The sequence below is a fragment of the Cryptomeria japonica genome, chromosome 9 (genome assembly GCF_030272615.1).
Source record: "Cryptomeria japonica chromosome 9, Sugi_1.0, whole genome shotgun sequence".
NCBI lineage: Eukaryota > Viridiplantae > Streptophyta > Pinopsida > Cupressales > Cupressaceae > Cryptomeria > Cryptomeria japonica.
In genome coordinates this window covers 678,934,121-678,958,460 of record NC_081413.1, presented here as the reverse complement: position 1 = coordinate 678,958,460, position 24,340 = coordinate 678,934,121, and positions in this window count along the sequence as shown.

The window sequence follows — 24,340 nt, the reverse complement described above, 5'->3', positions numbered from 1 at the left end:
CAGAGGCAGAGATAGTACTGAGGGCAGGGAGGTAGGCAGAAAAGGACATAGGGGTCGGATACACCTATGTTCTACGTGCAAGAGAGGAGATAGCCTACTGGTGAGACTTGTACTATGAAGCAGTGCCACCAGATCAGCGGGCTAGGAGCTTCCGGAGACCATCGCGGACTATGACGACAACTGGAGGGAGAGACAAGAGACGTGCGCTTAGTGATGGGGTCATGGGTCCTCCACCACCACTAGATAGAGGGGGCAAGAGAGATGATCCTGGGGCGGGTCCTTCCAGGGCTCAGAATCCATTGAGGCCAACTGAATCCAAGGGAGGGAGTTCATCATAACTGTAGAGGGCTCTCTATGTATCAGTTTTGTACCATTTTATATGATGACACCTTTGGGTGATTGTAGCCATATGATTTTTGACATCATTATATCGTGACACTTATGATTTTGAGATATATATATATATATATATGAAATGATTCATCCTTGCGGTAGCTATATGCATGTGTACCCATGTGATGCTTCTATATGTTTTATGATGATGATTTTATGATACGGATGCAAATATGTACATGATAAAATGTGATATTTTTGTTCTTTTATGTTTTTATGTTTATGCAAATGCAAATGTAAATGTATGAAATGCAGATGAATATGATAAGAATGTAAATAACTATTTACATGATGAGAATGTAAAATGTGCTAGCATGTGTTGTTTGCGGGATACAATGCATTTTTTATATCTATATGTATGTATGAAATGCTAATATGTGGTAATGCAGATATTTTTTTGGTGTGTCATTATACTAAGTCATGTGATAGCAGGCTTACACGGACTCAAGAAGGACGATGGAGGTCAATCAAGAAAGGGGGATGGAAGATAGAAGATATGAAAGTGAAAGAGCTTCCTGTGCGTTATCATCATTGAGCTTTATTATGGCAAAATAGGTTATGACAATCGGGGTACATGTTCGACCTAGAAAGTCATTGTACCCTTTTGCATGGAGATCAGACAGTTGCAAACAAGGAATACCCTAGTTCATACTAAACTCACAGTGTCCTCATATCCTTGGACAAGTCATAGCATTACTAAGAGACAATCCAAAGACAACAAAGAAAAATAGGTGACGATACCCCATCCTGACATTTCTAGTCAAAGACATCCTAGAGATAAAATCTCTAGTTAGAGACATCCCAGAAAAGCTAAAAGACATGTCACCAAAAGATAAAATCAAAAGAAAACCAAGAATCGACACCAACATCCACTGTAGTCCTCAAGTGTTGAGACATGGACCAGCTAGGACTCGAACCTAGGACCTTCCATACGCTGCTGGAGTGCTCTACCACTAAGCTACTGGCCCCTCTTGGAACAGTCCATCATCGGTCTGGGTGTGGCTTATTTCCAACACCAACACCCCCCCTTAAGCCACACCTCTCATGTGCTTGGGGCTCCTAGCCTGGACCTGGCTCTGATACAATGTTTTTCGAGAGTAGTCGTCAACAAAGATTATGTAGTATAAGGATCCAGTTAGGGATGGTGTTGACACGGGACCGCATAGGTCTGAGTGAATTAGTTCTAAAATAACTTTTGATTTGTGCTCACTTGAGGGAAAAGAAACTTTCACATTCTTTCCCAAGGCACATCCTTTGCAAATGCCTGTGTGTTCAGATTTTAGTTGGGGCAGTCCTGAAGTAATCTTTTTTATGTTGGATAGAGTACTATATCTTAAGTGTCCTAATCTTTTGTGCCATAATTCTTTATTATTTGAAACTTCAAGATTTAGTGCTTCCTTTTGATCACTGCATAGTTTGTATAGGCTACCATCTCTTGAACCTACTGTTATGGCATTTTTTATATTTGTATTTTTAGGCCAGAGTAGAACTTTATCTTCATTGAAGGTAACCCGATATCCTTGATCAGCTAGGCCTGAGATTGAGACTAGATTCTTTTTATTCCAGGTACAAACAGAACATCCTTTAATTGTAGAGATACTCCATTTCTTAGTTTGATAGTACAGGTCCCAATTCCTTTCACAGGATATGTGGAGTTATCTCCAATAGTAACCTCTTCACTTGAGTGCCCGTTAAGTGTTTCAAACTAATTTTTGAATCTAGTTATATGCCTTGATGCTCCACTATCTACGATCCAAGTGTTTTTATTTGTATTTATTTCGCTTGATAGGGCTAAGAAGAAAAGTGAGTTTTCTCCTTTGACTTCGGCTAGAGTAGCTTGTGTTTTCTTCCTTTCTGGACAATTCCTATGAGTGTGCCCATATTTGTCACATTTGTAACACTGAATTTTAGACATATCTCTTTTATGATGGTTTTTATTTCCTCTCTTCCGTTTGGAGAACTTTTTATTTTTGTTGAAGGTATTTGTATTAAGTGCTTGGATTTCTCCTTCTTTATTTGTCCCTAATCCTCTTGAGATTAGTCGAGATTCCTCTTGAATGCACTCATTCTTAAGTTGTTCAAATTTGGGTAAGGGGGGTGTTCTGCTAATACATTGAATGTAGGATTCCCATGAAATTGGTAATCCTCTTAGGGCTATGAGAGAGATTTCTTGATCATCTACCTCATTTCCAATAGTTTGTAATTGGTCTTTTACTTCAGATATCCTTGAAAAGTATGTAGATATTGTATCATCTTTATTCATCTTTATGTTTAAAAGTTGTTGTTTCAAGGTTAACATTCTGCTCGCATTGTTAACTTCATATGTATTTTTAATGGTTTTAAATTCTTCATATGCTTTAGGCAGTTTGGCTATAGATGGAAGAATATGATCTTTGACTAAGTCAATAATTATTGTCTTTGCTTTATTATTACACCTTTTCTAGGTAGATTTCTCTGGTTCATCATTTGGCATGTCTAGATTTTCTTCTGTGAGACTCTAATTCTAGTTCTTCAAGAATGGCAATGATTCGTATCTTCTAGGAAACAAAGTTGGAGGCTCCTTCGAGTCTATCTTCCACTCTCATATTACTTGACATTTTGGATATATTTTCTAAAGTGCAAAGACTCAAATGAAGTACTATCTAAGTTCAAAGAATTCAAGGCACTAGTAGAAAACCAGTCAGGGAAGAAAATTAAGGTGTTAAGATCCGACAATGGGGGAGAATATGCATCTAACAACTTCAAAGACTTTTGTAATTCTATTGGGATTAAGAGGGAGTATAATGTACCATATAATCCACAATAGAATGGAGTAGCAGAAAGAAAGAACAGAACCATAATTGAAGTAGCAAAAGCCATGATGCATGACCAAAACTTACACACTTCATTCTGGGCTGAAGTTTCAAATACAATAGTCTACATTCAAAACAGATGTCCGCACTCAGTTCTAGAAAACATAACTTATGAAGAAGCTTTTACAGGGAACAAACCAAACTTAAGTGATTTAAGGATATTTGGTTGTCCTGTATATATACATGTTCCTAAAGAAAAGAGGACAAAACTAGAACCATTCGGAAAAAGAGGTATCTTCATTGGCTATAGTGAAAATACTAAAGGATATCGTATTTACATTCCAGGGAAAAAATCTGTTGAGATAAGTAGAGATGTAAAGTTTGAAGAAAACACTACACTCAAAGAACCTGAGGATGATAACATTAATAAAGAAGAAGAAGATCACATAACTGAGATTGAGAGGGAGAATATCATAGAAAATTCCAAAACTTCAAACACTGAGAGGGAGGACATCATAAGAGCTTCTGAACCTCTTGTTGATGAAAATATTGAAACACTCAATAACAAGAAAAGACCTCTATGGGCAAGGAAAATGATTGAAGAGAATAATGTAGAACCAAAAGAAATTTCCAAAGAAAATAAGAGAACAAGAACTCTAAAATGTTACGTTGCACTTCTAACCAAACTCACAAATTATAAACCAACAAATGTTAGAGAAGCCTTATCAAAATAGGCTTGGAAAGATGCTATGGTTGAAGAATATCAATCTATACTAAAGAATGATGTTTGGGATATAGTGCCTAGACCAAAAGACAAATCAATTGTCTCATCCAAGTGGTTATTCAAGATCAAATATGCATCTAATGGCAGCATTGAAAAACATAAAGCTCGCTTTGTGGCCAGGGGATTCTCTCAAAAAGCAGGAATTGATTATGAAGAAACATTTCCCCCAGTTGCTCGGTATAGGTCAGTAAGAACAATAATTGCAATTGCAGCATCCAAAGGATGGAAAATTCACCAAATGGACGTAAAGACTACCTTCCTAAATGGTTCAATCGAAGAAGAAGTATATATAGAACAACCAGAAGGATTCACCATACATGATAAAAATTGCTATGTTTGTAAACTAAAGAAAGCTCTCTATGGGTTAAAACAAGCACCTAGGCCCTGGTATGTAAGGATAGACAACTATCTCTCCAAACTAGGGTACTCCAAGAACCTAGCAAATCCCAACATCTACTTCAAGGCTTCAAATGGCAATATGATTATATTGGTCCTTTACGTGGATGATCTTTTGATAACAGGAGAGGATAATCTCATTGAGAAATGTAAGCAAGATCTGGCAGCAGAATTCGATATGAAGGATCTAGGGCTTCTACATTATTTTATGGGATTAGAAGTATGGCAGAAGAAAAACTACATCTTCCTAAATCAAGGAAAGTACACCACAGATATTCTAACTAGATTTGGGATGATGGAGTGTAAGCCATTAGCTACACCAATGGAAACTAATTTGCACACGCTGAAAATTGAGGCAGAAGATTCAGAACCTATAGATCCCACACTCTACAGACAAATCATCGGTTCACTCATGTATTTGGTAAATACTCGTCTTGATATCTGCTATGCTACAAATGTATTAAGCCACTTCATGTGTGAACCTAAGAAGATACATCTAATGGCTACTAAACACATTCTAAGATATTTACGAGGCACAATCGGACTTGGCTTAAAGTATGAAAATGTTGAGATTCAACTTGAAGGATATTCTGATTCTGATTGGGCCGGAAGTACCACTGATCGGAAAATTACTATAGGGTGTTGCTTCAGTCTTGGTTCTACTATGATATCTTGGTTTAGCAGAAAATAATCAGCAGTTGCACAAATATCCACCAAAGCAGAATATATGGTAGCCTCCATGGGAGCTCGTGAAGTGGTATGGCTAAGAAAGTTATTATTTGGATTATTTGGAAAAACTTTGAATTCAACAATAATTCACTGTGATAATCAGAGCTGTATCAAGCTCTCAGTAAATCCAGTTTTTCACAATCGATCCAAACATATTGAGATCCCTTATCACTACATAAGAGATATGGTAGATCGAAATGTCATAAACTAGTGTACATCAGTACTGAAGAACAAAATACTGGTATCTTCACCAAGCCACTTGCAAGATTGAAGATAGAATACTTCAAAAGTAAACTTGGTATGACTAGATTATAATTGAGATTATTAGGATGAAATTCCTACCATGTGTAATTTGTTCATGAATAAATAAATAAAATGTATATTGCAATATTCTAACTGTGTTCAAGAAGATGACGATCTTCTTATGTTTAAGGTTACTATTTCAAGGTGACGATCTTGACAATAGTTGACCAAGTGTCAAGATTGACTACATTAAGTTGTTGTCCCAGACTGTGTCAGATATCTTGATCCTAAAGTATGTGATCATCTCAAGTGATTGTCCTTGACTGAGCTAGATATCATGATATTGAGTTTATTGTCATGACAAGACTATATTAAATGTTGTCCTGAATTGTGTCGAAAGTCATTACAAAATATGCTCCCAAGAAAATTACTTAGATCCACTCCTGCTAAGAGGGAGTGTTAAGATATAGACCTCGTGAATCTAACTGATGGTAAATCGGTTATTATCTGGAAGTGATATATTAACAGAGCATACAGTTTGGAAATTAAACATAAACAAACTAATTGTTATGAACGGTTGCCTCCGTAGGGACATGTCCATACGTGGCAAGTGCCACGTATGGACATGTCCCTATGTGGGCAACCTTTCCTCTCGTATTTAAACTGGATTCAATGATGGAGATGACCAATAACTCACGGCAATCAGTCTTCCAGAATCGTTGTCATTATTCTTCGATCCATATTTCACAACATCAAGTTTAGTGTCTCTTGTCACTTTTATAAGTCTTATTTGATTGTGGTCATAATGTTTACTTTCACAAAAGGATAGATAGTACTGAACCATAATGTTGTCTGAGTTTGTTGAAAGATTTGATTTGTTGTAGCCCATTATATCTGCTTATGTCTCATCTAAAATTAACTGAATCCATGAAACTGATACTTTATTGTGGAGACGACGAAACTTTATTATGGATTGGCGATGCAAATGTTGCTTTATTGTGGATTGTGCACGGATAGACTAAAGAAAACTAGAAGAAATTGTACTCCTCAGAACGTGTGATTCTCTTAGTTCCACACCCATCACTAGATGTAGGATTTGCCTTAGCCACAGATAGGAACTGATTTATTATGGACTGAAAGGGGTGAAAAGGGAGGGATTATGAATGGCTAACCAATCTTAGGTAGATCAATAACAAGCCATGATGGGAATGGGGAAGTTTATTATGAATGGATAGGTTGTGAGTGTGTGCAAAAAGGATGAGATTGAATCCTAAAGGAGGGAGGAGCAATGTCTCTACACATGGCATCGGTGACCCAATTTTCACCATGGTACTTTCCCAGGGCACCACCGAAGTGGTTTTCACCATTGGATGAAATGTTTTCTCTTTACTTTTTTTATTTTTCAATTTATTTAATTAGACAGGACAATTTTAGGTGTCTAAACCTGCATTTTTACCCAAAACCTAATTACCAACAAGCAACTCAAACCATAATTTGCACACCTATAGAGGAAGGGTTTTACACAATTCATGGATTTTCCAACTTATGATGAGGCAGAATGGGTGCAATATGTTTTGAGTCGCATTCACAGAGAGTTCATCTAGTTGGACTGGTCATACAAGATTACAGAGGAAGTGATAAAAAAGGTCACATGTTTACCACAAAATCGGCGGTGTTCCCGGTCCGAGGTGCAAGATTTCTAACACAGAGCTCAATAAACTTACTGGTGCAACTTTTGATGGTACATCTATGAGGGTTGATGATGTTAGAGATATTGATGTAAAATTTGCTGCAATGATTATCGGCTACAAAGTCTATGAGTCTAACCGGCTAAATTCAATATCCGATAATAACATTTTGGTTGCTTACCAGATGGTTAAGGAGGATGCACATTACGAATTGTGCAATGTAATGTTGAAAGAACTTTTGACAAACCTCCAAAAGATCGAGCAAGACAAGAACACCTTTCGATATGGATCTCTAGTTATCTATTTGGTATTTTACTTTTTGGGTACAGTTCTTGATTTTGGTAAGATTCAATGGGCTTTTGACTACCCGATAGCAACTCAAATAGCATAAATTTTAGATAGGCAAGGGGACAAGTCAAGCAAAGCTAACTTATGGTCATTTTTCAAGACATTCCTAGAAGAAATGAAGAATAGCTCTAGAATCCTCAAATCAATAATAGAAAAATATAAGGATACAATTTGTTTTATGATCAATAAAGATGAATATATGGTGGAGTTTTTACAACCAAGAATAATTTGGATAATGCCAATGGGCTATGAGGTTGACGAAGCCACACTGGATGCCTATGCATAACATTTACTACAGGCATCAGTTGATGAGAAGGAAGAAAAATTTGGCACTGCCCAGGAAAAAGGACTTAAAGTTCATTAGGAATAGGTTGCCCCAGCAATTAGGAAGAAAATGACAAAGGTGGCAGTGGAAACATTAATAAGTGAAGGTCGTGATAGGGCTAAAGTTGAGCAAAAAGTTAAGATTCTTAAAGCCTAGAGGAAGGAAGAAATGAAGCAAAAGAGAAAAGAGGAAAGGGAATCCCAGAAAGCAACTCAGGCCACACCAAATGTGGTCCTGGTAACTACAGAAACTTCCAAACAACTAGAAGAATCTTCAGCTGAGCCTGCTAGTCAGAAACCGGTAGAGCCACCCAAGAAGAAGCAGAAGGCTACCCAACAATATAAGATTGTTTCTTCTGAAGAAACAAAATCAGATGAAGAGGTGAAAGGAATCCCTAAGAAGAAAGGAGTAGTGAGGGAGAGGAAAGAGGGACAAAAGAAAGAACCAGTCAAGGAGACTCCCCAGAAGCCAAAGATCACAATTGTACATAAGCAAAAACCAAAATCAGATGAGCAACCCAAACCGGAAGCAAAAAGAAGAACCGATAAGAAGAAAATGGACGCTCAAGATTTGATAGATCAGATTATAAATGATGGTAACTTAGATAATATTTATTCACTCTTTGATAGTTTTGAGGAAAACAACAAGAAACAAATAGACCGAAATGGTCAATATTTGCCCCACAATAACTCCTCCAGAGATGGCTGACTTGATTAATAAAACCGGATCATCAGAATTTAACCCTAAGTATAGGATAAACAACCTTATGTTGGAAAGATTAGAAGAAATTAGAAAGGAAACAATTGAGATACGGGTTAGAATTCTTTTGGATTTTGGATACGAGTTAAGTTCCAGTTTTGTACAATCACAAAATATTCAGTTGCCTAAGGATAAGCAACTGACATATCAAAAAAGTGTAGATACTGAGAAACCGGCTAGCACTCCACCGGATACCATTGTACCAGTTACTGAGTCACATTTTTTAACAGATGATATATCGAAAGAAAATGTACAGATTGCAGAGGATATAGAGGATGATGTAAATAAGGATTCAGAGAATAAGGATACAGAGGATGTACAAGCACCAAGTGGTGAAGCCACCGGTGCACGAGAGCTAAAATATTCAAAGCTTACTTCATCAGCTGATAAGGATAAGGAAATTGTAGTAGATCTCTCTTCTGGCTTAACAATTGACACTTCTACTATAGCCAAAGGGAATTTATCACAACTTTCCATCTGTTTTGACAAAACCTACCACAAAATGTCATCACTTGAGAAACTCTAGACCTGCTTGCAATCCATTGATGTAGCTTTGGCAGAAGGAGGCAGTGTATATAAGACTTGTCTATATTTTGATAAGCTCACCGGCTCCATAGACAAGCAACTGTCAGACTATAAGAAAAACTTAATTCAGATTTCCTACTCTTACAACCCGACAGTCGATTTAACAAATTCTTTGGATGGTCCAATTTTGGTGGTTATGGATCAAATTTTGAAATTGGAGAAGGATAGGGACAATGTATTAAAGAGAGAAAATGAGCTCCATAATCTTATTGGTCCCTGACTTTTAATAAAATAGAGTGTATTTCTAATATGCAAAGAGAGGATCCCAGATGAAATTGAGTATTATGCCAGTATCTTGAATGGTTTCATCTCCATTCTTGAATCTCTTAAACAGGGTTGGGATACCTATTTTTCATTTTTGAAGACCATGTATGCAGATATATTGAAGTTTGTATAGAACCAACTCATGTTTATAATTGTACATAATTCTTTGAGGACACCCCACTTTGTCATTGATGTCAAAGGGGGAGGAATAAGTGAAAAATGTATATATTTCTTAGGGGAGTCATCGAATGTATATAGCATATTCATGTACAGGTCAAGAGGTTATGCAAATTCAAAGGCCAATTCTAGGTTGACACCATTTTTCACATGAGTGTTGCCATCAATACCAAAGGGGGAGATTGTTGGCAATTGACACTCATCCGGTAAGAGTTAATGACATTTTGGGTTGTCATTGATGGCAACTCATCATCTCGTGGGATTTCATTTTCAGGTGTATATAGTCTCCATTTGGTTTCATTGTATCATCTCTTTTGGTTAATCGGAATTTATTACACTTCACCGACATTCACATTGCTTCACAACCGACACCGACATTCACTTTGCTTCATGCCTAGTTAAGTCCTGATCCTTGTAACATGTATATGGAACCCGATAATGGAAAGGACCCGGATAGGAAATATTTTGGTCCCAATTATTTCTTTCATGGATTTTGTGGTAATGTGTGATGGCCGACATGGTCATTTGGATTATGCTTCAAACTTATTATGTATCGATAGCCGACATGTTTATATTTCTCATTGAAGCCAACATGGTAAAGTTAGAATGATATTTAAGGAGATCATTTCATTGATAGATCATATAAGATATGAAATGTGAATTTTTGGTTGTGAATGTTTCAGTGAGTATTGGTATACATTTTGGTCAGCAAATAGAAGCGTATGTGTGCAGTTTCATGTGCACAACATAACCGGTAGCAGAAAAGGGCATATTAGAGCATCAGACAAATAGTATACACAATTGACTATCAGAGCTTGAACCAGAACTTATCCAGCATGGTCAGATGCATTTCATAAGTTCATTTCAGTTTATAATTACTTTGTAAGTCAGTGAGACTTCCTATTTTGTGTTTGAGCAGTGAGCTCTAGGCGGTTGGCATGTCTGCATGTGCAATCCCCTTTATGTAATATTTATATACCTTGATCAAGTATATAAATATTGTGGGTATCAGCCCCACCATGGTTTTTCCCTTTCTAAGGTTTTCCATGTATAAATATTGGTGTTATGGTGTTTCCTTTCTATGTGTTATTTTGTGTATGCACTTTAATCTTATTTATTGTTAATCGGTTAATAAGCAATAAGTTAAAAACTAACATTATCGGTACAACACTGATTCACCCCCCCCCTCTCAGTGTTCTTGGATTCCAAGAAGATGAAGAATGCCTCAAGGATCATATTCAACAACAAAGATCAATCTAGCAAGTCTCACTATAGTAGATGAGAAATACCTTAGGCAACAAAAACATATTCAATAAAGAATCAAGCTAGCAAATTGTGTTATGCTAGATGATTAGAATGAATCATACGGATGGTATTGGTAAAAAATGTGTGCTATAACATGTGGTCTATAGATCATTGACACTTCTGAAAGGAGAACAAGAAAGGATCAAACTAGTAATTCATGTTGTACTAGATGATTTAAAAATGATTGTATGCTAGGAAAGTTTCTAGAGATAGATTGATAACCATGCCTCAAGGGGAATCATGCAGCACAACACCACCACTCCAAGGGCACATCAATGAACACAAAAAGAAACAAGAAGGTCTCATATGCCCCCTCTTAATATGTCAACATATTTTCACATGGATATCTTAAGGAAGATAGAGATCCATAACAAGGATAAACAATCAACATTAAGGAGATATCCTTTTCAAGAATGCATGTGTCAAAGTTAGGAAGAACATCCTTATAGAGGATGCAAGTTTTCAAGAAAGGAAGATATTATTGTAAAGGAAACATCTTGTAATAAGGCTAAAGGGATCCTTATCAAGGATACATAACTATCAAAACTTGAGAGAGAGAGAGAGCGGGGGGATCTTTGTTTAAGGATATATACCTCCATAAAGAAAGAATTTCCTTAAACAAAGATAATATTTTTAACACTATAAGGGGAAGGAGATATTTACCAAGAGTATACACCTTCCCAAAACACAAGAGAGTGGATTCTTGATGAAGGATGCTCACTTTCAACTCCAAGGAGAGATCATCATAAAAAATATACACTTTCAAAAAAGGAAAAGGTCCTAATCAAGGATACACACCTCCAAGCAAGGAGGAAATCCCCATGAGAGACATAAAATTATATGCAAGGGATAAGATATTTATGAAAGATGCATATCCAACAAAGAGTAAAAGGAATCCTTATCAAAGAGACATTTTTAAACTACTCATTGTATAAACAAGAGTAATTATACTATAATCTATTATGTTGCTACCCAAGTATGATTGCACATGTAATTGTACCACCATGAATGATAATGATCCCACAAGAGGTAAGGCGCAAATATGGAAAAGTGAGGAGCAATATAATAGACAAAAAAAATTCACACCTCATTCTTGTGCCCCCACTTTAATGTGTCCCATCCAAGTTCTCCCCTATGTCCATTTTGGTCTATTTTACTCTAAATTTGATGTCACCATGTTGGATGACTAAGTGGAATCCATCATAGGACCATGCCCTCATGTTTTCCACATTGTTTGCCTTGTTTCGGAAGGACAACAGCACTTGGGGTGACCTTGTTTGAACCAAGGTTCCATGGTCCCCCTTAAACAGGCCCCAATTTAAATAGGAGTGGGCACTCTCCCTCCCCGATGGATTTTGGTCCCCGTGTCTCAATGTGATTGTTGGAGGTTAGCATAATCAATAATTTACCTAGGGAACCCTATATAAGGACAATCTATCAATTCATTTTAGGATCCAACCTTAATTATCCATTATCCATACCATTCACACATCTACATCATTCATTATCAAGCATTCTCAAGCATTCAAGACCACATTTCATCCCACCATATCCCTCTATCATCATGGAGAAAATTGCATTAATTCTCATGCAAGAATGTGTGTTTGATTAAGTCATGTCCATGTTATGTTAAGTCATTTTATTGCATCAACATTTGCAATCACATCTAAAGAGCATTACATCATCAATATTTAATCAACCATTGCAGATCTGAGGTATTGCGATGCAACATTTACTTTTGTATTTTAATTATAATTTAATTCAACGGTAATTCCTAAATCAGGGTTTTACCTAAGGCAAAACACCATCAAAAACCCTATTTATTTATTTCTATGTGCATAGAATTGTCTTAGGAGCAGCAAGCAAGGAATTCGGTAGTGTAGATGATGATGATCAAAATCAAATTTTGAAGGTGTAAAAAGTGAAGGACCAGGGTGACTGGCTCCACTTAGTCTTGATAATTTTCAATGACCTTTTAACAGTGGATTTTATGAATCATCTTGATATTGAAAACATCTAGTCTATTTGCCACTGATATTCAAAGGACTAGGGTGACCTACTCCCCCAGTCCCAACAATTCTGTCCAAACTTTTTTGTAGAGGTTTTGATCTATTTTCCATCCCCAAATCTAGGTTTATAGCTTTGCATGAAATCTATAATATTTTGTTAGTGTTGTTTTATGTCATTTTCTCATTGTTTGTTCTAGATTTAGCATTACAATTCAACCCTAATTATAATTCAATTTCAACTCTAACAAGGGAATGATTAACCTGATCTAAATTCAATCCTCTTAGGATTGGATTAATCAAGTTCCCTTCCCTTAACATAAGGTTGGTCCAAAGTGAAGTTAGTGGCTTTATTATCCACCAAGGTATTGAAGCTCTAGTCCACCACTCTACATTTTGGTGAACCCAATGTTTTTGCACACTTCTAATTTGGTATTTTCATATCTCATATTTTTTAACGGAGTTAACAAAATCTGATTGGTTTGCTATTTCACATGTGATGGCATTAATTATTATCTATTTTATCAAATTCATGTGTTGGATAATAACTTCTTCCATTTCATGTTGCTTGCATTCTTTCATAGTACCTTCATATGCTGCAATTGAAGGGTTTCAACAATATTTCCCTCTTATAAATCATTATTCAAGTGGGATATGAACTATTAAAAAAGGAGATCATCAATTGCACATGGCCAACAAAATTATGTTGGAATAAACATATTCTTCCCAAGGTTGGGGCCTTTGCATGTCTTGTCATTCGATACTAGGTACTAAAAAGTGACAAACTAAAAAAAAATGGAATATGCGGGCCCATTTCAATGCCCACTATGCAAAGAGAACTCAAAAATAATTGATCTCTTTCCATTCAATATGCCTTTTCGAACAAGATTTGGTGAGAGTTTCAAGACATGTTGGAATGGGAAGGCCCTCTCCCAAATATTGTAAAAGAGATTCTTCAATGTTGGTCCATTCAAAATCAAGGTTCTTTGTGGCATGGTTTATGGTATGTTGTTCCTGCAACTATTCTATGGTTCATCTAGAGGGAACAAAATGCAAGAATCTTTAATGAAGCACAAACAAATATAGAGATGGTTATAACCAAGACAGAGATTAGGATCTCATAACATCGAAACTTGATAACTATGAAAGCAAAATTCATTTATTACACGTTGTGGGATGACATGATAACAACAAAATGGAATCATCTAGCACCCCCAAAGGGAGATTTCATGAAAAAGAAAGTGGATCGAAAGATGGGTAGATGGGAATTGCCCCCCACAAGAAGATTAAAGTTAAATTTTGATGAGGCATCATAGTCGAATCTCAATCGATCGAATTATGAATTTTTGGTTTGAGACCATAGAGGTGAGGTGGTTTGGATAGGAGATATCAAGCCTCTAGATGGGAGCAATAATGATGCCGAATTTTGTGCCCTTTACGAAGGTATTAAATGGTGTTGGAAAGAAAAAATTAGAGAGATTAATATTGAAGGGGATTCGCTCATCATAGTTAATGTTGTCATATGTTCCCTTTGTGAAGGTATTAAATGGTGTTGGAAAGAAAATATCAGATATATTAATATTGAAAGGGATTCACTCATCATAGTTAATGTTGTCATTTCAAATAGGCTCATTAGTTGGAAAATGCAAAAGTGAGTGATTTCTATACGAGAGATTTTAAATGCTCTTAATTATTATATATAACATATTAGGGAGGCTAACCATGCTGTAAATTTTCTCTCCAAAGTTACCATTAAGGAGATTCCAATTGTCATCTTGACAAACTCTAATAGGTGGAATGACTTGAGGGGGATCCTCAAAAGAGATAGATGTGATAGAAGGTTGGCTACATAGTAGAGCACGAGAAAGGAAAGGACATCCTTTGGGCTCTAAACATGACAATATGAATGAGCAATGTCAGTGGTTTCAATAGTAGTCTATGTGGTGCAATAATGGTATGCTCAATAAGGACTTTGCAGGTGAAGAACAATTATCTTGCCATCACTAGTGTGAAATGTAGTTGCCAACAAAAAATAAGTGAGGAGTAGCTATGGGATGTTTTTTCATATTGTGTTGCATACTCTTTTTTTTTTTGATCGATAACATTATGTATTATATTGCTAATAATAGAAAAGTATTACATCACAGGAGCAGATAGACAATCTGCAACACAAAAGGGTCCCTCCCCTACTACAAAAAAGAACCCAAGCACCATCCCACCATGACCCACAGCCACAAAAAGGGTTGCTAACAAATACAAAAAACCACACAACAAACCCCGACCAACCCAAACCTAGCTACGAAACCACCCCAGTGCCTCCTCTCTTGAGAAATTGGGAATACCCTTGCTGGGTCCAGCCTCCTATGTCACGCTCCCTCCACCTGGCACTATTCCTGGCCTACTTCTACACAGCAACCCACGCTCCACCACCTTCACCATTTTCTTTGGAAGCTGATGCCGAACCAAAAGCCTCCCATCCTTGTCCAAAGGGGCCTCAGACCGAATGGGAGTCACCTTCCCGCGGATCTTAACACGTTCAGTCGGCCCCAATTGGTGAACAAATTTCACGATCTCACCCTAGCCATTCCTTGCGTCCTCCTCTTGCAAAGCAACCGATCGAGAAGCGGACCAGATGACAAAAGGTTGCAGCTCCCCAACGGCCACTCCAATCCTCCTACTCGGGCCTTCTGCCATCTTCAAACGCTCACCAATGATAGCTCGGGCCACCACTTCCTGCAAAGCTCCTTCCCATTTGGGTCTTAACACCAGGGAAGTAATCCGTTGCACTTCCTCGACCGATATCCCCACCTGCAAGGCCAAAGCAGTAAAAAGTGAGGAAATGTCAAGATTTGTTCTTGGCCGCCAATCCTGAGTCAGAAATTCCTCTCCCAACAGTAGCCTGATTGCCCTCTAGAAAACATCTCCATCCACTCTGAAGACGTTTGTTAACCTAATCCTCGAGACCAGCCCACGAAACGCAAGCAATTGTCCATCCGATTCCAATGAAAAATTTGCTTCCATCCTTACGCTCTGCTGCAAAAGATGAAACCCTGTACACTCCGCCTACCACCAAGAAGTCACCACAAAATGCCATGAATCAACACCCAAAGGCCTTTAAAGCCGCCTCCATCACATGTCATGAGTACTTCACACGCTTCGGTGAACTCAAAACATCATCACCAGTTACTCACACCGCTCGCTTCCATCATCAATCAACACCTCAAGGCCACTTGCAGTAAAATTGAAGAACACACACCATGATGAACTTAAATTCCCACAGAACCATGGCAACGAATGGTCATTTCAAATCGAGCTTGGGTTCACTTTTCTACAATAAGCCATCTACTCAAAATTATAGTCAAGAGGACTACAATTTCTAAAGTCCTCAAACAAACTAAACATATTTTCCAAGGAGCCATTAGCTCCCACATTGGAAAGTTTGTCAGCTTCCAAGTTTGCTTCCTGAAGGACGTGAGTCACCTTAAAATCTTCAAATTCATTCAGCATGAGTTGCATTCTACGCACCTACTTGTCTAACCGCCATGCTTCCATTCACCCTCGAGCTATCCCATTCACCACAACCTGAGAGTCACCTTCCAAATGAAGTTTCTTGACCCCCAATTTCCCAGCTGTTGGGATTGCTTCCAACGTTGCATGACATTCAACAACGTTGTTCGTTCCATCCACCAATCTCTTGGCCCCAATGGCCAAAATGTTTCCCCAATCATCACGAGCAATCACCCCAACACCCGAGGCCCCTGGGTTGCCCCTCGATGCACCATCAAAATTAATCTTAATCCACCCCTTCTCAGGCGAGGTCCACTCCGGGGTTGGTATGCCCATTCTCTGAAGATTAGCCCTCAGCTGCCCATTAACAGGCCATTGTGTTGCATACTCTTATGTAAACTCTTTTGAATTTAATGAAAGGGAGCTACCCCTTTGGTAGCATTTCACACAACAAAACAAAGAAATGTCTACAATGATATTAGCAATTGGCGCATTTTAACATTAGGGTCTCTTCAACTAGTTGAATTTGAACCTTTTGTTTTAGTACTTGTATGTGGGAAAAGCGGGTCAATAGAACTTAAATTGTGAAAAATGAAACCTAAGGAGCCTTGCTCACACACCCACAGGACTTCTTGGTGCAAGCTATGGAGTCATGAAGTATGGCTCAGCTTCCCAAGGTTGGTTCCATGGTTCTCTATCTCACAAGGTCCCTCAAACCAATGTCTTTGCTCTCAGATCACTGAGCAAAGTGGTTTAGGGATGACAAATGCAAGAACGAGGGACGCTTTGATTGATTTTAAGATGAAATGCATCCTAAGTTATACATGATCCTATAATTGCAATAAACTAGATTATAAGATGACAAGGTTAGTAGCAAGACTATCCTAACATGATATACTAGTCTATGATTAAGCTAAATGATAAAGAAAATGGTCTAAACATGCATATTTAGATTAATTCCTATTGAAAAGAGAGGCTAAATGATGAGCATAAATGAGATATTTAAAGCTTGTATGGATTTGAGTATAAGTATGATGCTAAAGACTTGGATCCTAAAATGGAGGAATGAGAGCTCTATTTATAGCAAAAATAGGGCAATGGATGGCCAGGATTGAAAGGAGTAATCAAGGGTTAAGTTTGAAAGTTGGGAATCCATGTTTGCAATTGGCACCAATGAAATGGTGACAATTGTCAACATAAGACTGGTTGAGAGAAGGGGTTGGAGACATTAAATGCCCGAGAAGACCTCATAGTTATCTTAGGGGTAAGGGTCAAGCTTAAGTTAAGGTTACCCATTGGATTAAGCTTTTATCAAAGGATAAACTCTTGTGAAAATAATTAAGGGATAACCATGGTCAAAGCAATAAATGCTTGATGAGACCCTTGGGTTACATGGAGGTTGAGTTTAGGGAAATTCTTTAATCATGCTAGAGGGTTGAGTTAACCATTAATGGTTTGGGAGACTTTCAAAGTTAAGTGGTTGAAGCCTTTAAGGGTTTTCAAAGACTTTGAGGGTTTGAGAAGTGACTTCCCCTTGCTTAGGGATGTGACAAATTTTAGGAGATGGGTTAGGCTAATTGGAAGCGATTAGAAGAGTCTAGAAGGGGGGTTAGGAATAGGGTTTAGGAAGCAAGTGGGAGATGAAGGATTTTGCAAGTGGATGGAGGGATAATAGGATTTTAATTGAATAAAATGAATTTAATTCAATTTGGTTGTAATTTGGGGAAATCAAATAAATTAGATTTATTCAATTTAGGATAGACTATTTAATTAAATTTGAATTTAATTAAAAAGTGGAGAAGGGATTTAATTGAATAAAATGAATTTAAATCAATTTGGTTGCAAGTTGGGAAATTGAATAAATTAGATTTATTCAATTTGGGGTGGACTATTAATTAAATGTAAATTTATTTAAAAGTAGCTAGAAAGGGGTTTAATTAAATATATTGATTTATTCAATTAAATGATGCGAAAGGGGTCTTATGAATTTAACTAAATAAATTGAATAATTTACTTAATTAAATAGAGGAATGCAAGTAATTTAATTAAATTAGATTTAACTAAATAGATGAATGAACATAAAATATTCATTTGGGAATATGGTCATTTTTATACGTCTACATTTTGCTCCTCTTTGAAGTGACGTGTGTGCACATGTTGATTCAAAGAAAATTTGTCGGATATGCTGTCAAAATTTGATCGATATGATGTTGTGGATATGAAAAATTGATTTGATATGAAAAGTCAATATGATATTGTGGATATGAAAAATTGATTTGATATGAAAAGTCGATATGATGTTGTGGATATGAAAAATTGATTTGATATAAAAAATCAATATGATGCCCCAGATTTGATGAACGATATTGATGATGCCCCAGATATGAAGAATTGTTTTGATATGAAAAGTTGATATGAGACTGATGTCGAGATTTGATATGATAATGCCCCCTCGGGAGATCGTTTGTGCACTAAAGGCATGAATGATCTCTCGAAAGAAAAAGAAGAAAGTTGTTTGAAAGATAGAAGAGTGGATAGTGATGACATGCATGAGTTTGATAAGATTGATTAGATTGATTAGAATGAGATCAAGTCTGGTTTCAGGTATGACACCTCCTGTATAAGACATGGATGATCGAGCGTCTGGTTTCAGGAATGATACCACCTGTATAAGATATGGATGATCGAGCATCTAGTTTCAAGAATGATATCGCCTGTATAAGACATGGATGATCGAGTGTCCGGTTTCAGGAATGATATATCCTATATAAGACCGATCAAAACACCTGGTTTGAGGAACAATATATCCTGTATAAGAGCTGATCAAAACATCTAGTTTCAGGAATGATATATCCTGTATAAGAGCTGATCAAAACATCTGGTTTCAGGAAAGATACATCCTGTATAAGACATGATAGAAGATAGTTTGGAAGAATGATATAAGATAGTTTGGAAGAATGATGAAGATAGTTTAGAAGAATGATAGAAGATAGTTTGGAAGAATGATGAAGATATGAAAGTGAAGAAAGATTCCATGATGGTGTGATAGATATGCATGCGAGGGATGCAATGATGAATGATGAATGATATTTTGAAAATGAGATGTATGATATGATATGCAACTAATTGTAAAATGATATGCAACTAATTGTAAAATGATATGTAACTATTTGTAAAATGATATGTAACTATTTGTTTTTTGAGCATCCTCATTCTGCATTTGTCATCCCTGTATAGCCACATGTTGTTTGCTTTCTATGTATATAGCATCATTGAGCATTTATTGATCTTTGGACATGTTGAAAATTTATACAAGAATAATGGTATAATTGAACCATAATGACCTGAGAAAATTTTACATGATTTTTTATTTTGCAAGATAGCACAAGTGTCAAGGTATGATTGAACCAGGACGACCTCAGTGCGGATTGCGTATAAACAGACAAGATTAAACCATTTATATGCGTAAAGTGGAATCATGTCTTCAACAATATTCGTTGTATCACATCTCGAGACAAGTATTTACACAGTATAAGTGATCGCCTCCCAGACAGAAGACTAAGAAAAATATTGGAGTTTTCTGATGATCTCTAGCTTTGAAGCATTGTTGAGAAAATGTAGAGAATCCAATAATTCAAAAAAGCTTAAATGCAAAAATAGTCAAGACTTTATGCAAAATGTAACATTTGCTACTTCAAAAAATCATCCATCATATTGTTTTTGTGATTCTTGTTTTAGCGATTCAATGTTTTGCTCTACGATGGAGTAAGTTTTTGGTTGCTGGATGTGGTGTTCTGAGTTTTGTAAATAGTCTTGATGGTTTGAATAGGTTTCACATTTTGACTATTATTGCCCCTAGTGAAGTGTATCTCATGATGTGGATATGCACAGTGATTACCAAGCCATGGTGAGATGTGGTGAGAGGATATATAGATAAACCAGGATAGTGACTATGCTAAGTATGTCCTGAATGGATATTTGGTAAGTGTCGGGCGATGGCTGATAGTGCTTTACTGCAGGCATATGGATATAGATAAAGGAGCTGTCCTCTCACAATAACGCATGTTACCAGGTTTTCACCAGTTGCTTTTATTGTACCTTTTTATTTGCTTTTTCTTGATGTTTCGATTTTTTTGTTTTTGACTTTTTCCGTGCATTAGACTACTCAAGTATAGTATTTCTTTAGATGAATGTTGTTAGTTGGTGCGTTGAGCACATCTCCTTCTGAAGTGGTAAGCTAATAAGCACCTGATCCATAGACTGATATGATGACATAGGGACCCAACCAGTTAGGGTCGAATTTCCCTTTGTTTTCTCGATCTTGCTGATTTCTTGGATTTTCTTTGAGGACTAGGTCACCAACTTTGAAGTTGCGAGGGATGACCTTGTGATTGTAGCTTCTGCACATGCATTGATGATATGCTTTGAGATGAGTGTAAGCATGCTGGCGTCTTTCATCTAATAGTTCCAGTTCTTGCAGTTGGTTGACTCGATACTCTTCTCTGAGAGATGGAATTTCTACCTCCAGCAATAAAATAGCTTCTAATCCATAGACCAATGAGAAAGATGTTGCTCCTGTAGGTGTACGGATGCTAGTTCTATATGCCCAAAGTGCTGGATTGAGTTGTACATGCCAATTTTTACCTGCATCATTTACCGTTTTCTTTAGGATTTTCAGTATTGTTTTGTTGGATGCTTCTGCCTGACCATTCCCTTGGGGGTAGTATGGCGTAGAGAACCGATGTTGTATTTTGAATTATTCACATAGTTCTCGGACATCTTGGTTTTTGAACAACCATCCATTATCGGTGATGATGGAACTTGGAATACCATATCTGCAAATTAGATAGTTCAGGATAAAAGAGGCAATTTGTTTTCCAGTTACTGTGGTCATGGGGACTGCTTCTATCCACTTGGTAAAGTATTATGTTACAGTTATAATGAACTTGTGTCCATGTGAAGATATGAGTGTAAGGAGAAATAATCTATATCAAGGTATCTTCAATTATTATTTCATGATGATTTATCATGTTATTACATTAACATATGGAGGATTTATCCTAAGAACATTGCACGATCAATTGAAGGTATAACCAATTCATTTGATCATTTCAATTCAAACATTTCCTATTCAATTCAAGGGTTAATTCTAAACATAAGGTTTGACCTATAAAAAAACCCTATCAACCCAAAACACCATTTTTCTCTTCTTGTGTGTAGGTTCAAGTTTAGCTACAGGTGTCCAACATAGACAAAAGATAAAAAAGTAAACAGGATCAAGAGATAAAGGCCCCTTCAGAAGTTCATCAGAAAACACATGTACAAGGGAATTTGGGGTGCCATTGTCTTAGAAAAGTGCATTATGCATGCCATTGTCCTCCCAGATTGGGTTCAAATTTGATGAGGCGCATGTGTTGTATTTTAGAGATCCAATTTTAGACTAGTGCTTAGAAATTCATTTATTTGGACAAAGACATCCTAAGCACCATTGTCCCATGAGTCTCAACTCAATTTTTCAGGTAAAGGTGCACTTTGGAGTTCCCTTTCCATTTATATACATGTTCTGAAGTTTGTGTTTATGTACCTAATAGTATAATCTGTTCAATTTTCTAATTTATGCATGTACCTTCTTTCCCTAGGTCTCACATTCACTTTACATTTTCATAGTTAATTTTCAACCCAATAAAAAGGAGTGGAATCCAATATTAATTCGACCCTCTTCCTAATTGAATTGAGGTTGAATCTATTGAGTTCATTCTCCTTTTAATGTAATAAGTGTGAAATAGGTTTAGTTTCTAGTTTGCATGCATAAGTTAGTGAACCCTATTTCCAACCATTAGAATGAGGTTGACTAAGTTAATATGCATCTTCAACCATCAAGAATATCGATTAGTGGTGTATGACAATTTATGATTTACTATTTCTTCAATTGACAAAATGCTTATCTTGGCAAAAATCGTGTTTATGTGACTCTGACATCAATGATAATCTCCGATAATATCGATCTTCCATTTTTTACATTAATGATAATATTGTCTTCTTACCTATGACATCAATGACAACAATTTTGACAAAAATAGGCAATAAATCATTGGCAATTCTTACTAGATCTAATCTTGATCATTGTCAAAATTGATTTAACGGATAGTTGAATATAAATTCACATGTTAATAAAAACATTATTTAAAAATAAATAGAAAACTAAATAATAATAAAAAAAAGGTCAAGACAACTTGTTAGGACATGCAAAATTTTGCATAATTTGGCTTAATATGGCTTGTCTTTGAAACCCGAAACCCAAGATCCGGTCTTGTCATTTGTTTTCTAGGGTAAAAAAATAATTTATTATTGAACGCTCACTCCTTATTTTCCCTTATTTTATGCTCACCCTTAAATTCCCATTCAAGAACGACCTTATTATCATTTCTTGTAGTCCTATAGGAGTCATAGGTCAATTTTGGAGGTATGTCGTGGGACAACAATAAAATGATGTCTTTAAATAATCTTTATTGCAATACCTTGTGGTTTGAGCCTTAAGTTATTGTAGCATCGTAAATTATATCCACATATAATTTCGTCCTCACCTAGACCTCACTTTGGTTCTTCAACATCTGATGCCTAATGTTTGTTCTGATTCTACTCACACCACCTATCAATCTCATATTTTCACCACCTTCATTGTCTCCCCCTCATGTTGGAGTCCTGATTATTAGAACCAGGGAGTTGGACACCTTGGTCCTAGCTCAAGACCCATTTTGGGTCCCCACATCAGTCATCTCAAATGAGTGGGAATTTTCATCCTGTGTCGGCCTACTCTATAAATTAAAAAAAAAAAATCAGATGGTCAAGTATAAAAGGAGGTCTACCCCTCTCATTTGAAACCTAACCTCAATCAAAATCATAATTACACTCTAGCAAATTCAAGTGAGCAAGAAATCATTCATTCATCAAGAATTGAAGCAAAAGTAATGTTAACTTTATGCATTTGAGATGGCATCCATGATGAACCTATTGAGACCTCAAAAATTTTGCATAATTTTGAGGACCCAAGTTCAAAATTTTGATTTTTGCACTCACAAGGTACCCTGCAAAATCAACTCAACTAGCTCATTTTGGAGGTCAGTAATTTTGCACCCATGAATTTTCATGAAAAATTCCCTTGTGATATTGCCAAGCACCTATTGGAGATGCCATGTATCCATTTGCAACCTCCTTTGATCAGTTTCGATGTGTTTTTAACGTCTTTGTTTCAAGGTCCAGAAGTAGGTTGTTGATTTGTAACAGTTTACCCTTTTTGAGGAGCCCTCTTTGAGGCATTGCATCTTTGCACCAGCTGATTATTATGCCTAGTTGATAGTTTTCCATGATTCCCTACATTTTTTTGAAGCCCCATGAGTTCATTTGGTAAGTCTTCAAAGTCCAGTCCATTTGCAAAAAGTTCAGATTTGCAAATTGAACTATGTAAACTTGAATTTTGTAGCCTCGCATCTAAAAATTTATTTGTTTACCTTAATGACCCGCACACAAAATTAATATTCCCCATGATTCTCTATTTCATTATCTACTACTTGGTCGGTTTAGAGCCCCTCAGCTCATTGTTTTCTCTTTTTGTAAAGCCCATTTGAAACTGAATTTTTCAAGGTTCACTAGCAGCATTTTTAGAGTTTTCAGATAAGGCAAGTTGGGAGGTTAAAATCTCGCAAATGTGATCAAATCAGATCAAAACCACACGCTCATGGTAACTAGATGTGTCAACTCATCAAGTGGCATCTCTTGAAACTAAGTTTTGATATATTTTCCAATCAGTGTTTGAAGGGGTTTTGAGTTGATTTGACAGGAGCAGTTTCAAGAAAGCTTGAATAGGCAACTTCATAGATTAAAATCTTTTTCCTTGGGAATCATCAAGGAGTATGGTTGGGAATTTTGGATTCCTCATAAGACACTCTACAATTATACCAACTTTCTGAGCTTAACGAGGTGATTTGATCAGTTTTTAAAGCCAGTCTCCAAAGCAACTCAGGAGGTTTTGGCCAAAATTC